The sequence below is a fragment of the Thunnus thynnus genome, chromosome 12, assembly GCF_963924715.1.
Source record: "Thunnus thynnus chromosome 12, fThuThy2.1, whole genome shotgun sequence".
In the NCBI taxonomy this organism is placed as follows: Eukaryota; Metazoa; Chordata; class Actinopteri; order Scombriformes; family Scombridae; genus Thunnus; species Thunnus thynnus.
Genome location: NC_089528.1, coordinates 20897401 through 20914411, shown reverse-complemented (window position 1 = coordinate 20914411; position 17011 = coordinate 20897401). Strand labels below are relative to the sequence as shown.

Sequence of the window (17011 nt, the reverse complement as noted above, 5' to 3'; positions counted from 1 at the left end):
AATTGGGAAAGGAGGAAGCTTTTTTGAGCTTTGCACCTGACACGCCATAATATAAGCATACTGTGGCATTGCATAAGGCTGTGTACTCATTAAGGGCTAAAAATACACCTGGACCAGCAGGTTCATAAACCATGCTGTAATTATATTTGACCATTAAAAAAAGATGACACACATGGCATTGGCATGCTTTCCCAAAATACATTTTTGAAAATTGCATTAAACAAAATGAGGTATAAAACAGAACAGATACACTGGCTGATTTTAGCTCATCACAGAAATATCGGTATCAACTCAATGGTAAACAACCTTGCAGTACAAAAATGTCAGACATACTGTATGTAGGGCTGCAACTAACGATTATTTTAATTACTGATTAATCTGTCAATTATTTTCTCAATTAATCATGTAGTCCTTCGGTCTATAAAATGCCAGAAAATGGTGAAAAATGTCAATCATACTTTTCCAAAGCCCAAGATGCAACTGAAATGTCTCGTTTTGTCCCAACCAACAGTCCGTAACTCAAAGATATTCAGTTTACTATCATAGTGGACAAAAGAAACCAGAAAATACTCCCATTTAAGAAGCTGCAACTGGAGAATCTTAGCACGTTTTCTTAAAAAATGACTCAGAACGATTAAGCTATTATCCAAATAGCTGGCGATTAATTATCTGTCGATCGACTAATCAATTAATTTACTAATTGTTGCAGCTCTAAACACGTTTGAAATAAATTTAGGACAGTGTCACTATTTTAATAGTTTGTCCCCAAGAGAGCACTGACAAGTTTATTTTCCATATGTAAAATGTCCTGTTCAATCATAATTCCTTAATAACCCAACTTAATCCTACATTTACTGATATTTTTTGGCCACATGGGGGCGGAGGAACAAAATGTAAACACAGCACTGACATATCATGCTTTATTAAGTTGATGTGGCACACATTTTAGCAAACTTTGCTAATTTACACATCCAGCGAACAAAGAGCAACATTAGCATTTGGAGTCATGTATCTGGCCACCTGATGAATATAAGTACAATATTCACTCTCATGTTAGTTCTGTTTTGGTCTTCACCAGCTCATGAGGGAAATATTTGTCTCTTTAGCTGCTAAATGCTCGACTACGTTCACCAACAAGTTGTCAACTTTGGTGCGCAGCAGGTAATGGATTAATGGAGTTTTTTTTCACTGAAGGAAATGAGATTAACCAAGGCAAAAAAAAACAGAAAAGTTATGGGCTATAAAACCAAAATAATGTGCTAAAAGACATTTAAACGCTCTGTAGAGCTAAGAGGAATGAGTTAGCTGATAATTCTCTTACATCTCCAAGAGTGACACCTATCAAATTACATGTAGTCATAGTATCCACTGTTAGCATGAAAATATTGATTAGTGCAGCTTCAATACTTATTAAAATTGGTTGTTTATGTCGCCTATGTGCCTATATGTCAAAATAAGTGTTAGCCACTATATTGTTATTAGACTGTTTAACCTCTTAAATATTGATATCGGTATCAGCCTCAAAAATCCAGTTTAGGTCAGGCTCTAATGTAAAAAATATCAAATAAAAGTGCTCTCATATTACACCTGTTATACTACATAACCTGATAACCAAGGGTTATCGTCCATTCAAGAAGAGTCTCATCAAACAGGAGAATAAAAAATATGTTTCTTCAACTCCTTTTCCTGTGTTTTTTGAATATCTGCCGACATGCTGTTCTGACTGCATAAACAAACCTTCAGCGTAATCAGTAAAATGTAGCGATTGGTTTAAATGATAGATCTGTTGACTGTCACGAGTTATCACTCATCCCATGTTTACATTTTATTTCACTTTGTAATTCAGTCTCAAGTTACCATCCCTGAATTCATTTTTAAAGATTGCAATTGATTGCTGGCTTACTTTGAATTAAGCAGCAGCATTTGATTTCCTCTTAACCAGAGTATCTTTGTAGTTGCACATTTTAAGGTCCTGCTTTATCCTTGTGTGTTAGCTTGTGCCATTGATTTTTAATGCATACTGATTGACCAGAGCAGAGGTTCACTCTGGCAAAGTCAGCAAGGCCAGACCCTAAATCGATACGAAAATTATATCAGAGGCCGTGCCAAGTGATTTGTGGGCTGGTTCCTGGCTGTATCTGTATCCTACAAGTGGGAATTTAAATTTAATTTCATATGCCCATCGTTTAATGGGTTAACTCCTCATCACTGGTGATCTTTTTTTTTTTTTGGGAGGAAGGAGGGGAATGGTTTGCCCCATTTTAGCTGGTTTAATAATTCAACAGTGACATGTCCCCAGGAAATTAGTCTTTTTTAATATATTCCTAATGGTCCACTTAAAGGTTATGTCTATCAGATGGCTCTAGTCGGAGACACTGTGGCATTTTAATCAGCAGAAGAGATGGTAGACTTCTGTTTTTTTTTTTTTGTTTTAAATGAATTCCTATGTTCAATTGATTACATGGAAAATTTGCTTCTGTCTTGAGCATGACTTTGCAGAGATGTTTCTAGTGAAAAATAATAGCACAAACAGTTTTATCACAGCCAGGCACTTTTTATTTAAAATTTGAAATGTTGTTCAAACATGGAGAAAAATTAAAGATTCGAAATGTGATGACCTGTTCAAATTCAAAATTTACAGTCCATATGCGCAACATATGGTTTGAAGTAGTTTCTGAGAAGCACTGTGTGGTAGTATTTCGGGGGCAACACCGTAGATGCCAAATTACCAACAAAGATAAAGGTGTTTGCCAATTTGTAGAAAGTAGCTGCTTTACTCTACAACCACAACAAATGACAGATGGACATCGCTGGCCATATATATGCGTCACAGCAAATTGTGTCTCAGACACATTAGGGTATATGGGTTGAACAAATTACTTGTTAGTTTGAATTCCTTCGAACTTGAGTTTTTGAAAATGTGACAGCCGTAATATAGATTGGCACAAGCACACATATGCAACACTGTCCTCTGAATTACATTGCCAGTCATGTTTACTAGTGTGGCTCTAGGGATGGCAATGTCAGTCCAATACTTTGGTCCAGACTTAAATATGTCAACAACTATTGGATGGATTGCTATGAAATTTGGTACAGACATTCATCGTCCCCAGAGAACAAATCCTACTGAGTTTGGTGATCCTCTTACTTTTCTTCTTGTGGCACCAGCAGGTTGATATATCATATATATATATATATATATATATAGGAGACATTCGTCGTGTTTGTAAAGCTTTGCAATCCCCTGACTTTTCAGATGTTAGTTAACATGCTAAGTGAAAATGCTAAAATGAAATACTGAATTTGTTTAAACAATAACAGCATGATCACAAAAAACCCAAATCATTTCTCATGTTATAACAAGAGGTATAGAAGGATTCACTATTAACAGCAAAAACTGTATTTTGAGGTTTATATGGGTCTATCTTTGAAGATTTTAATTTATATTGGCACCAAAGCTTTTGCAATTATTTGAGTGTGACTTATTTTTAAAATTCTGACACCACCCTCAATGGCTAACTGGCCGATTATTACATTCACTTCATCTCGACTGCTGAATATCAAAAACAAAATTTGGATCTCAAGTTTTAACTCACTGTTTTGGTTTTGAAACAACTTTCTTTACAGCCTCTCAGAGCTGTGAGCCTGTCTATAGATTTTTAAAACATATCTGCAAAGTTGTTAAATGTTCATATGGAACATATCTGAAAAACATCCAATGGGAATGTACAGTATTTCATTTGATTTTTCTACCACATCCGCTCTTGCAATACAATATCCATTCTCGTCACAGCTACAGCATTCAAGGCATTCAAAGCACTTGGTTAAGGTTAGGGAAAGATCATGATCTTTGTTCATTATTAAAAAAAGTCAGAAGCGACTTGAAGCTTGAGCCAGGACGTGTTTACTTTAATACCATTTAAATGAAACTACAATCTATCCCTAACCATAACCAAGAGGTTTTTTGTTGCCTAAACCTATCCATATGCAGTAATGAGGATGCAAACATCCGTCAAAGACAACATCCATCAACGCGACAACCTCCTTATGACTTCTATGCAATTCAAGAACACAGTACTTCAGTCACATTGCTGGTGAATGTAATCCATGCAGCAATTACATTCCATGCAAGACATATTTTTGCAAAACAAGTAGTATGTAAACATATTTCTAGGACACAGGGTTGCCACATAAGCTCAGACACATATATCTTATATTAAAGGGTCTAGTCACACAAACATTTTCTCATATCTCCACCCACCAGCAATTATCAGCAAACTTGAGGGCATTTGAGGGTGTTCACCATTGCTGCTCACAAGGAAATCCCCATATTTTTTGCATATAATGAAGGTGTTCATTATCGCCATCACCTCCATTATCGCCATCTTCATCATCATCCATATTGTGTTAACTAAAGTGGCAAAATTCGAAACTTCTCAGTGTCTCATTACTGTGGCTGAATTTCTGAACTTGGTGCTCTGTGTCTGCAGGTGGTTGTTCTGATGTAGTAACCAAAGTCAATGGGGCACATGAATTTGTAATGTCCCCCAGCACCCTTAGGACTGTGATAATGTCAGTCGTTTGATGCAGGGTTATGGCAAGATGAATCAAGGAATGGTAGTGGTGGTGATGAAAAATACATAAGAGCCTTGTAATGGATGACCTCTCTGAGAAAGGGCGTAAAAATACCTCCTTTTTTTTCTTTTTTTTTGACTATTTCTGCATTTTGTGGATGTGTGACTGCTTGGGGATGACAGGATCCTGACAGCAAATACTTAATTTGCATCCTCTTTGCTCATAAAGATAGCACAGGTGTAAATTATGTTAAAGTGTTTCATAATCTGGTTATTGTGGGGTCACTTGCTATGTGATGTAAGAAGAGAGCAAAAAAATGTGTTATTCATATTAAGGAGCGAATCCTTTTGCAGGGTGGAGTACAAAGTTTAGAGAAATCTCAGCTACAAAGCACTGACTAAGACCAGGGGACAGATGAGGACTCAAGTGTTATTCAGCTCTTTCACCATCTGGTTCTGCCAGACGGGTTAAGGCAGAGGCATATGGAGCAAGATGTGAGGATGACGTGGTATATGAATTGTTAATTCTAGCTCGCTCTGCCGACTTGTGTGTTAATGACACGACTTCAATGTTTGACTGCACTCCTTTATGGAAGATAGATAAGTTAACCCGTGGAGCTCAAAATTTTATTGGATGTCAGGAGCAGCTTTGCAAAGAGTGGCTTGAGAAAAAAAATAGAAATTTGCCAGGAGAAACTTCACAAGCATGGGGTGACACATCAGCAGAGGACACACATGTAAAAAATAGCTAAAGGTGAGATTTAATCTAAAGGAGTAACAGCAGAGGCACATTGAAAGGTCATGTGTACTACTACTTCCGTCCCCATGAGCCACATTGACATGGACAAAGCACTTCAACCCTTCGCACACTGACAAATCAATGAATGTCAGCCATTTTCTGCCGTCAAGATGTTTCCACCTCTTTGCCCGTCACATATTCAAATATTAATACAGACATTGCACCTCCACCTTGTGCAACCGAGCTGACAGAAAACATACGACTGTATAGAGAAAACATAAAAATATACATCACCATGTGAGAAAATTTTTCTGTCAAAGGCTACCATAAAGGTAAATACTCTGAAGCAGGTGGACAGCTAATTAGTTTTCATGACAGCTATTTCCTGTCGATGCTGGCTTTACCTACACTGTGAGACTTTAACGACCGTGTTAGTAACGTTCAGATATCAACGGGTCTGGTGTTGACCTCGTTGACGTGTGTGTCCCCAGTTAGAAAAAAAGCCAAGCAAATCAGAGAAATAAGACTTTTCAGTAAAAAAGACTGAAATCGGCACTTTGACCAGCTGTTTAGTTAACTATTCCTAGCTGCTACTAAAGCCGGATGTGAAGTTCTACATTAACATTTTACAGTGTAGCCTGCGCATGTAGCCTCCATGGCCGACACACCTTCTCAAAAATGTAACCATCTCGAGACTATGTTAGCTAAGGAGATATCATGTAAAGACTGCAAGATTTGTGATTGCACAGTTTGAGGTGCTTATGGTTTCTCCTACAAGTTTATGATGGTGGTGGAGATTGTAAATAGTGAAGACAACATAAGGAAGTCAAAGGAATTGTCAGTGACTGCGCCTAAAGGCCTCTCACAGTGAATAAAAAAAAAACTTAAAACATAAAACACAGCAGCATCTACTCAGATGTAAGTGAAGTGATAAGTGCATTCTATATCACAGAGAATGAACAATTACTGTGGGGAATATTAAAGCAGGATACAGCCTAATAATGTATGATACATCCATCTAGTGTTGCAGCGGTGCTATTAGCACGCGATATGTGACACTGATCTATAGATCCAGCTTATCTGCTTATATGTCGACAAAAATGATGGTAACGAGTCACATTCATCGATTAGTTAGGCTGAACAACTAGACAGCTACATGAAAGCAATATTAGACTGAAAAACAAAGTGAAAACAAAATGGCAGTTCAGTTTATCAGACTATGCCGTAAATCTGGAAAATAACAAGTAAAACTGAAAAAGGAACAATTCTCATTACAAGTCTGACAATGATCACAGCCCTGTGAAACCATCGAAGACATAGTGCTGTAATAAGGTCATTTTGTGGTACAGAGCAGAAAAAACCTTATAGATGGCACCATTAAAATGGATGTGATGCCTGTAAACTGTTATTTTCAGGCGTCCTGGCTCATGCAATCGTTATGGGGAACAAAAATGCTGTTGATACTGCAATTAACTCCTATGTCACAGCACTGTTGTCAGTCAAATTCGACTCCTATGTAAGACTTTTAAATAGCTGAAATTGTTAATACAATGCATGGTTGGTATAGATTACCCAGGCTGACATCAGCATATGATACAGTCACTATTGTTATTAAGGTGTGAACAGGAGGTCAAACTGAGGCGAGACTGAGAAGAAAACAACCACCTTCTTTGCAAAATTCATTAAGAGCAGCCTAAAACGAACAACAATAAACTGAACTGTTTCACTATTATATCTCTCTGTAAATTTCAACAAACTGCCCACAGGCAATTTGAGTGTATACTCTTTGACACCGAGCTAACCTGTTTTGAGAGGATGGCAATATTGAAACATAAGGCTGGAGGGGAGGGGGGATGGTGTGTAGTAGACCAACCGACAAATACAACAGACAATTTTGTGATTGTACAGTGAGACAGCAAGGCAGATCTGTCTTCATTTACAGGTTGTCTCAAGCAGTGATTGTGTCTGGGAGGGCATACAATACCTGAACTCATGCTGGATAAAGGTTGTGGTGGCTGCTTCCCTCCTGGGAGGAGCTGATAAAAGGGAAGTCTTGTTGGGGGGTCTCGGGGCCAGTAGAATCGTGACTGTGGGCTGCGGGATCCCTCTAACTGTGTTGGCGACATGATGGAGGGCTTTTCCCATTTCCCATCTACCCGAGTCCAGTTGACAGCCTTTGTTTTTATTGAGCAAGTACTGTAACTTGCAGCATTGAGTTTATACGCAACACTCAGATACGTGGTTCTTTGGAAACACCTGATGTTTGGACTATACATCAAATCATAACGTTAATCAAATAATAGAGCTAATGTAATCTGCTGCACGTGCAAATTGTGTACTGTGTAGAGCTGAAACTATTAGTTAAATGATATACAGTAAATTAGATATTACACTGCTGAATACTTTTTCATATATTTTCTACTGTATTTAAAAGTTTACCTATACAGCTATGTTTATATCTATACTATGTATATTACACTACATAACTAACCCCCAGGGTTCCCGATTCTACATACATTATAGATATACACTACAGATACCTTTCTCTTCTTCACTATGACTCTTAATAGTCACAGCACTACCTCAATTAAGTCTGTAGAGTTCTATGATTAGACTCATATGTATTCGCACAATTCACACATTATGTATTGTCAGGTGCTGTAATGTATGTAATGTATAAAGCTTTGTGAGTGTGATTTCCCTCATTTTTCATTTTTTATGTATTCATTTTAAATATTTCTTCATCTGTTTCATACCTCTCTGATTGCTTCTTGTGCTGCTGTAGCGTGAATTACTCTTCTGGGGATCAATACAGTCTTATTTTAGTTTAGCTGATCGACAGCTAAACTAAACTCCCGAGAGTTGATATTAATATCAGCCTCAGAAATACAGTATAGTTGGGCTTTATCATATATAATAGTAAATTTAATATCTTTGGGTTTTAGAGTCTGACAAAATAAGCAATTAAAAGATGTCACTTTTTGCTCTGGGAAATTATAATGGGACAATGTTACTGACAAAAAAAATTCATAGATTAATCCATACTGAAAATAATTGTTAGTTGCAGCCATACTATTGTATGTAAACTGAATGAATGTAGAGCAGTTATACAAAAATGTATTAAAATGGACAAGTTTTGTTTTTTGTTTTTTTACAAAATCTCCCATCTTTCTTGTGTGAGACGGCTGAAAGAAGTAGAAAAAGGAAACCTGTTGATGAAGGCAGCTCGTTTTGTCCTTGGAGAGTTCTTTGTTTTGTGGCATATTTCTGTATTGTCAGTTTTGAGCTGTATTTTTCTTTGAGTTATTACACTGATTTTATAATTCCTGAGTTGGCAATGGCCTTGGGAAAGTGTTATATATGTGTTTAGTCTGTATCCAAGCCAGCGCCCTGCATTGTACATGTCAGAGCGCCCTCGAGAGTAAAAAGAAATGAAGCCCTAGCTGGAATGTTAATGGTAGAAACTGTAAGGAATAGAACAAGCCCACATATATTAGGGCTTGTGCAGTAAACAACCATATATTATATATACATGACTACTCTTATGTCCTTGAAAGACATGCTGCTTGTTGCTGCACTTTGATCATAAGATTGTTAGATCGTTCTGACACTTTTACAACATTTCTACCGAAATATTTTCACATATTTTCATTGAGAAGCGAGAAAATAAAAGATTTTCATGAACTAAAGTGACCAACACCCCCAAAGTCATTTATCTTACAGAATCTCTGGCTAAGGTGACGATGGTCTGCTACAAGCTGAACTCACAGTGAGTTCTGCATGCTGCAAAGGTGTGTGTGCACTGCAGCAGTGGGAGTGTGACTCATAGCTGTACCGACAGCCAACAGTTAGCCATGGTGGTATACTGGTCAGACCGAGACCTCAGGAAAGAAAGGGATGTGCATCTGTCCGTTTTGGAATCTATTCTTCATCTTGAGATTTTGCATGTGGAGAGTGCCATCTCCAATGTAATCCACGGAGCTCATCAGCTACACTAATCAAATGAACATGATAATTCAGCACTAATGCCAGAGTCAATATGACAAAGGGCATGTTTCCATTAGCTAATTAATGGGCTTCCTCATTACTTTACTCATTTGCTAAATGAAAAAGAGGAGGTAATACATGTTTGTTTCATACCAACACCAAGGTTAGATTTTTATTGCCATAAGCAAAAATAAAAGTGATAACTCCAAAGAATTGTGTATTTAAGCAATACCTGTTGTTGTTTTTAAGATGCAGCAAAAAGCATACTAACAAGACACACTTGCATTTAGTATGCATGTTCACATTTATAATCAGCTTTGTTTGTGCTACCCGACAATCCCTTCATTTATTAATATTACTGCTGTTTTACAGCACACTGTAGCTCTGAATAGTTGAATATTAAGCACAAAAGTCCTTATTCATACATGAGAAAAAAAATATGGTTCTTCTGTTCATGAATTCACAAATAACTTTTGAATTTTGAAGCACTGGTAGGAATACTATTACTTAAAATGCATTTGTTGCCGTGTAAAGGAAATACACTGGCTCCATTAGGCACAGTGTTTAAAATACAGGCTTTTTTACTCTATGTACAAAGATTTGTGAATAATGTGCATTCATCTAGGGTTATTTTTTTGTAAGCAAAATCCTGACCACAACCTTGCTTGAATATTAATCAAGAGAATTTACCCCAAATGCAACAACACTGTGCCACAATTTAAGGGTGGCACAGTGGCGGAAATTCTGTTATTGCTATAAACAATTTTGAGAATATAATTGTATTCATGAAACAATACCGTGTTTACACCTAAGTCCAATACAATGATGTAATTATAAAGACAAGCATCAAGTTACTAGACCTTCAGTGGGTCATTGGTTTTGTTAAAATAAATTATAAGCAACAGTTTTTGCTTATAATTGTTAAACGTGACATATTGTGCACATTTCCAGGTCTACATTTATATTCTGGGGCTCTACTGGGACATCTTTGCATGATTTACAGTTCAAAAAACTCCTTATTTATCTTATACTGACCCTTTATGCAGCCCCTCAGTTCAGCCTCTGTCTGAAACGGGCCATTTTAGCTCCTGTCTCTTTAAGGCCCCTCTCTGTTCTGACTGGCCAGCTTCCAAAAGCTGCCCCTTGGCAGATTACCAGAAGCCACAAACAATAGTAGTAGGATTTCACTTCTTTTTAAAAACTTAGCAACAAAGACTACAGAACAGACGGCCGTTTGTAGGCATGCCTGAATGATCTGACGTCAGTTCGATGGGGAAGTAGAGCTAACTTTGCAAATGGAGTATTCATTTTTACATACACTACATTCACCTCAAGTTTCGGAATTTTGACCATGTTTAACATACATTAGACATCTGACAAAAATAGTATATAGATGACAAAATCACAAAAAAAAGCATATGTCCCTTTGTTGTGTGTTATGTTATGGCTCTCGAATGCATCAGCAAATAAAATATCTGTGTCTAATGTAGAAGATACACAGTCACGTCTGTATTTACTGTTGTAGTCACTGAACCAAACTGAAGGTCATCAGCTTGAGGCTCAGTATGTTTGCTTGAAACCTACACATAAAACAAGTCGGTGTGCTACAGTATGAATAGCTGACAAGAATCCCTGAGATGATAATTTCAGGGGAGAACTCTTTGGCAGTGAAAGGTACAGCTAGCAACATGGCACATCAAATTCATGGCTGATACTTAATGCTGGACCACACACAGGTTTATTTTAAAGAGCAGTCCCAGTGTGTGTCACACAAGACAACGCATTGCGCCTGGGAGATAGCAGTTAGATGATATCGATATGTATCTAGGCTCTGTTGCTGAGATCAGACAAGAAAAGGTCAAAGGAGTGTGCTCCATACTGATTTAGTCAGTGATGGATTGAAGGGAGCTCACATCACAACGATTTTTTTTTATATATCCTGTAGCAGATTCATTGGAAACCATACTGCAGTAGTTGAAGAAGGGAAGAGTAACAAGTAATGTAACATTACATATAAACAGAATGCATAATGATCAAGTATCACATAGATACACACTTGCATGTATACATATTGTACAAACAGATCACATGTAGAAAACTTGCAATTCTGCACACAAGACATTTGTAGGTAGACACACAGGTACTGAATATGAAAGAAACTGTTCCTCACTATATGTTTTATTCAGTAGGTATATAAAAGGGATTTTTTATGCTTTTGCAGTTAATTGCAGTTATAAAATCTCATTTTCCTCAACTACACTACCGTGAAATTCTTTACACTCTCAAATCCTACACCCAATTTGAGCTTACCTTGTTTACTATTGAGTTTGGGCCTGAGGGACTTCGCCAAAGCCATGGTTTTAACGATCAACTTTTTTCTTTTTTTTTTTCCAATATCTTTATAGTGGATCCAGGAGCTGAAAAGGAGCCGGGCAGGCTGAAACTCTGTCACTGGTGGTCTTAAGTTCTGGTTTTCATTTTTTTTGAAGGATTTGTTTTTCATTTTGTCCATTTCAAGGTCTCTGTATGCTGTACTGATTTTAGCCTCCCTTATATACATGTACGGCTATGTCTGTGTCTGGATGCAACTGTCTGTTTAAGACAAAAGAAAGAGAAATGTCAGGAGTCCAGGAGAGAGCATGAATGTGAAAAATGTTTATTATGCAGTGTTGGCATCTGTTTTCCAACTGTCGGTCTGAGTTCTTCAAGTGCTTCAGAGCCAACAGAGATCTGAATCATACTTAAAAGCAACAGCATCACTGGGTTGCTAATGTGTTCATCCAATTCAGATATCCATATTAACGAAGCATTTGTCACTTTCAAATTCTTATTAGTTATGTTCTGCTGAGTCTTCTGTTCCAAATCTCCAAATCTAATTATGCTTCCAAATTAATCACTACCAGCCGTTAGGCTCAGGGCGTATGATTACTTTTTTACACTGTATAAGCCCAAGCTCATGTGATTGCAGTGAATATATTTCTATAATCATAGTTGATTAAGGATTGTGGACTGAGTTTTAGCCCATATTTGGCACTGGTCACATGTTCTGGCTGACCTTGTCTCGGTCACTGGCACTACATCCCAGACAGTCCCACTTGGCACCAGGTGACCAATTGTGGTCCAGAAACCAGCAGTGACAGCAAACCACTGCAGCCAAACAATGCAGGGGCCGAAAGGAGAGAGCCCGGACTTCTACAATTAGGATTAGAAGTCAGTTTATTTATTTAAAAGTGCTTGTGTAGGGTTTCTCATTGAAGCAAGGTTGGGAAGGAAAGAAGAAACAAGGAAACTAAGCAGCAGATGTGTGTGGAATTCAATGAAACAAGCAGACATTTTTCACGGCAGACATTTTGATTGATATTTTAATTAATATCTTGGCTGTATTACATGTTGCTATTCAAGTTCCTGTAATATTGTGCCGACAGGGAGACTTACAGGGAGCCTTGAATGAACAGAGCTGTCATTAGCATCATTAGTTGCACCTGTACTTTTCCTGCTAAAGCAAGTAAAAACGTCAGGGCAAGAGATCTGAAAACAAATAGTCATTAAGGAAAAAGGTAAGTAGGAGTATCTTTACTGTGGATCTTGTATGGTTCTTTATAATTTTGTATGCGACAGTTACATCAAAAATAACTTTAATCATTTAGCATGATAAGGGAGAAAAACTGGGATGTGAAACTAAAGCTGAATGAATCTGATTCATCAAGGAACAACAAACAAATTAATGAACAAGAGTACTCTGATGGTAGCAAGATTGGGTTAGCAAGGTTTACTCAGACATCAAAATAACATGCAGGTGCAAGATGGACAAATGGATAGTAAAACAACAGAAGATGGTCATCAAGCAAAAATGCCGCTCAAATCCAAAACAGATATTAATGCTCATAAGTTTACTATCAGTATAGCGAGACAGAGAGACCTGTGTCTTACAAGTTTAATTAGCAATTTTCATTTGTGCAACAGTAGAAGAATGCATAAAAAATGATCTTGATAATATCAATGTCATTCAACTTGGCTTGTTTTGTTACTAGTTTCTTATATATTTTTACTGGTTGGTATTTATTTCCATTTACGCAGAATACCATTTTTTTTTTTGGGGGGGGGGGTCCTAAAAGGTGACCTGATGCAAACAAATAGTTTGTTACATAATACCATCTCAGAAGTCGTCCTTGGAAACTGTTTGGAAGGCACTTTAAAAAAATACTTGGCAGGTGATCAGATGAACCATCTGTCTATCACTGTGGGCCTACTTCAACCTATCAGATCAACAAACCATAAGAACCATTCTGAAAAACTTTGAAAGCTAACAAGCAAGTCAGTGTAGTGAGCTTTGTATATAAATACTATGCCATAGCAGCATCCATGCTAACCTCTTAAGGAGCCACCGCTGTTGTCTTCGAACAGTCGTTTCTAGCTGTCGTCACACCTAAACCACGCCCGTAGCTGCCAGTAGTTCCTCATAGGATGCTAATTGGTCCAAACCACTGTGGTTTGGCCACAAGCGCATAACTTGAAGCCTGACAAGATGGATTCTCGCATGATCCTGCAAATTCAGCTGCCTCGCAAAGTAACCTAAAGCCTAAAACCTAAAATGTGGAAGACAAGTGGAAATGTTGCATGTTCACACAGTGGCATGTTCTAAGTCAGTGCTAGGTGAAAAGTTGGAATTGCTAAAGTCATTAGTATTCATCATCAGGGAACCATGAACATCTGTACCAAATGACATGACAATCCATGGAGTTCTTGTTGAACCAACCAACAAACCAACAGATCTCTGTTTCTAAAGAAAAGTTGCACACCTCACTGGCTAAATTCCTGGAGCACAATTCAACATTCAAAGTTGTGCTAGCAATGGTTAGCACTTCAGAGCAACAGCACCAACTCTTTCTTCACGTCAAGTGTGAAGAAATTGAACATACCTAAAATATTCATTACAGCAGCCAGACCATCAGAATAACTGAACAGGTTGAGATCACACATGTCTCTTTGATGCCAATCTGAAACTATTAAGGCACCACTGTCCTCACTATCAGAGACTTCAAGGGAAACTAAGAGAGGTGGGAGTAAGACTGCAACCGTGTAGTACTCTACTTGATCTCCAGTTTAATTGAAGTTAACAGTTAAACTGATCAAAGACCCTAAAGCTTGCATGTGAGTATCTATACCTACATCTATATACTGTTCATATGTCTGTGTTTGTATATATGTATCTTTTTGAGTTTGTGCATGTTACCAAAAGCAGTGCTGCTGAAACGTTCTACTTTTGTGTCAGATGTCCGTGGGATTTCTCAGAATAGAGTGGCTTGGAAAGGTACGACGGCTCTCTGAGCGAATCCAGACCCGAGTTAACCGTGTCCTCACTAACAGGCTTCTGTTTCCTGCTGGTCGCTCTGTAGTGTGTGGATGTCAAAGAGTATCACGGCTCCCTTTCATATGTTGTGTAATTAGCCATCAGTAGGCATGCATGACTGGTGACTTGGAGCTGACAAATCTGAATAAAAGATATGTGGGGCTTTGAAATCCAAACAAACAATGCTGATAAACATCCGAGCAAATTAGCAGGCCATTTAATCTGTAATATGTCTGCATTTATTTGTATTCCTGTTTTTGTAAGTGCATGTGTGTGATGGTGTATGTATACATCCATATTCTAAACAATCAGATCTTGCTTTTTTGTTTGTTTACATGCCAAATGAATTGATAAGAAGTATAACATTATGAAAAAATCCATCTCCTCCAGTCTTTGTACAAGAGTTTGACTGCAAACTGACATTCATTTCTCCCATTGCAGCTTCATGACCTCAGACCTATGTAGTCCTTAATTCACACAGCCTAATGAGGCACAGACTAGTTATTTAATTGGAGGCAGCAGCATTGACATACTCGCAAAGACAGCTAACATATTTCAATCTCCTTGCATGTGAGCCTGTACACCCCCCACCCAGACACAGACACACACAACTACCATCCACCCTGCACACACGCACACATGGCCCCCCATAAAACTCCACAGCTCAATTATGCTCACAAATACCCACATACCTCACAGCCCAGTGAGGGCCTATAAATCACGGTCTTCCCCTGCATCTGGTCTTGAGGATGAGCAGAACAAGCCCACAGGGCAATTGAGGATGGGGTGGGGGCTGCGATGAGAAAGAAGATGGAGAGGTGGAGGCAAGACGTTTAGCTGGGCTGCGGTTGCGCGTGCTTTCTTGCTAACAGACATTTTTCTCAATCTGGGCTGTCACACAGTGGCATGTTCTAAGCAAGATTAATCTCTGGTTTAGGATGCAGGTGACTACCGTGGCATTTGTCATGTAATAGAAGAAGAAGAAGCTGTGCTAAACAAACACACACACACACACACACACCACAGACACACCACAGACACACACCATCTACAGTGGTGGAATGCGGAGACAGAAAAAAAATGTTCAATCTTCTATCTTCTGCTTGAGGAGCTTAACTGATCAACAGGTCGTATTAAGTGTTCTTTATTGAATTGGCAAGCTCTGCTGTCCAGAATTAATCCTCAATCAATTGACTTTTGTTGGCAGTATGAAAGAAATCTCCTGTATTTGACGAAGAAATCTCCTTTCACATAAAAACACTCAAGAACACATTCAATGTGCAGTAGCTTGGATAAAAGTGTAAATATTGACCATTAAATATTTTCAAATGAGACTTATTTTAGTTTTTATCTTGAATATTGCTGAAAAGCCTGACAGGCAAATACTCCATTAAAGGATATGTGTGTAACCTGGGTTTGCACGGTGGGCGAGTCCCCAGCTAGCTGCAAACAATTAGGCACATCTCAACATGAGACAAGTTAACGCCAAAGAATAATGAGCAGGTCAGCTAACAAGTAGCCACCAGCCCACATCCTGATTAACAGGGGAGCTGGTGAAAGGACCACTCACACACTAAGAGAGCCATTTAACATAATTAGATGTCCAGGGGAGAAAAGTGCTTCGACAAAGGCTTTGTCGTTTTAGATCACATCAACTTGTGAGTGTGTCATCATATTGTGGAGGAGGGAGTAAAGGCTATGAGTGCTGAGGGTCTTGGTTAAAATATCAAATATTCACAAGAGCTATTTTTAATTTTTAATGTAATTTCACACATGATTGCAATTGTGGAATGTGTTATGTTAAACCTGCCTTGCAGTCTCTAAATTAGTTGCCTCAATGTATTAAGTGTCTTACAATCTGGGATCTTTAGTAGTTGTGTTAATTTTACAAATATAGCACTCAGTCTCAGATTATACAGTATATTACTTACTGTACACCTGCTTACTGGAAAACAACAAGCATGATGTCACAACCTGGATGCTTTACTGGAGAGCAATGGTTTGACCTTCCAAATAAGGAGTGTGAGATGTTAAACACGTCCCGCTACCTTGGACCAAAGTGAATGCTAGCTCACTGGGAATCTACTCACAGAGCAGTGCACATCTGAGCTAACATCAGCTACTCCAGCTACATTGTGCCAATAGGGCCGGTATCTTAATCAAGTAACATTAAACTGACATATTGCGACAATAGTCCAACTCAGTGCGAGTCCCGGAGCGGGGGAGAGCAGCAGGTGAGCTAATTGTCAATCAACACCCACAAGGCCAACATCAAAGCTACTATAAGTCTTCAAATCTTATAACAGGACAATAACTTCCAAATAACCACCAGCACACTTCTTAGAGGGCCCAAATATAGTG

The 17011-nt window shown here is 38.2% G+C and overlaps 1 long non-coding RNA gene across 1 annotated transcript in view; it reads right to left on the bottom strand.

Moving 5' to 3' along the window:
• The window catches only part of LOC137194396 (uncharacterized), a 115361-nt gene that overhangs the window by 30321 nt on the left and 68029 nt on the right, over positions 1-17011 (bottom strand). The window contains exon 2 of the long non-coding RNA XR_010930959.1: positions 15343-15443. This is a non-coding gene — a long non-coding RNA (uncharacterized lncRNA). The remainder of the gene's footprint in view (positions 1-15342; positions 15444-17011) is intronic.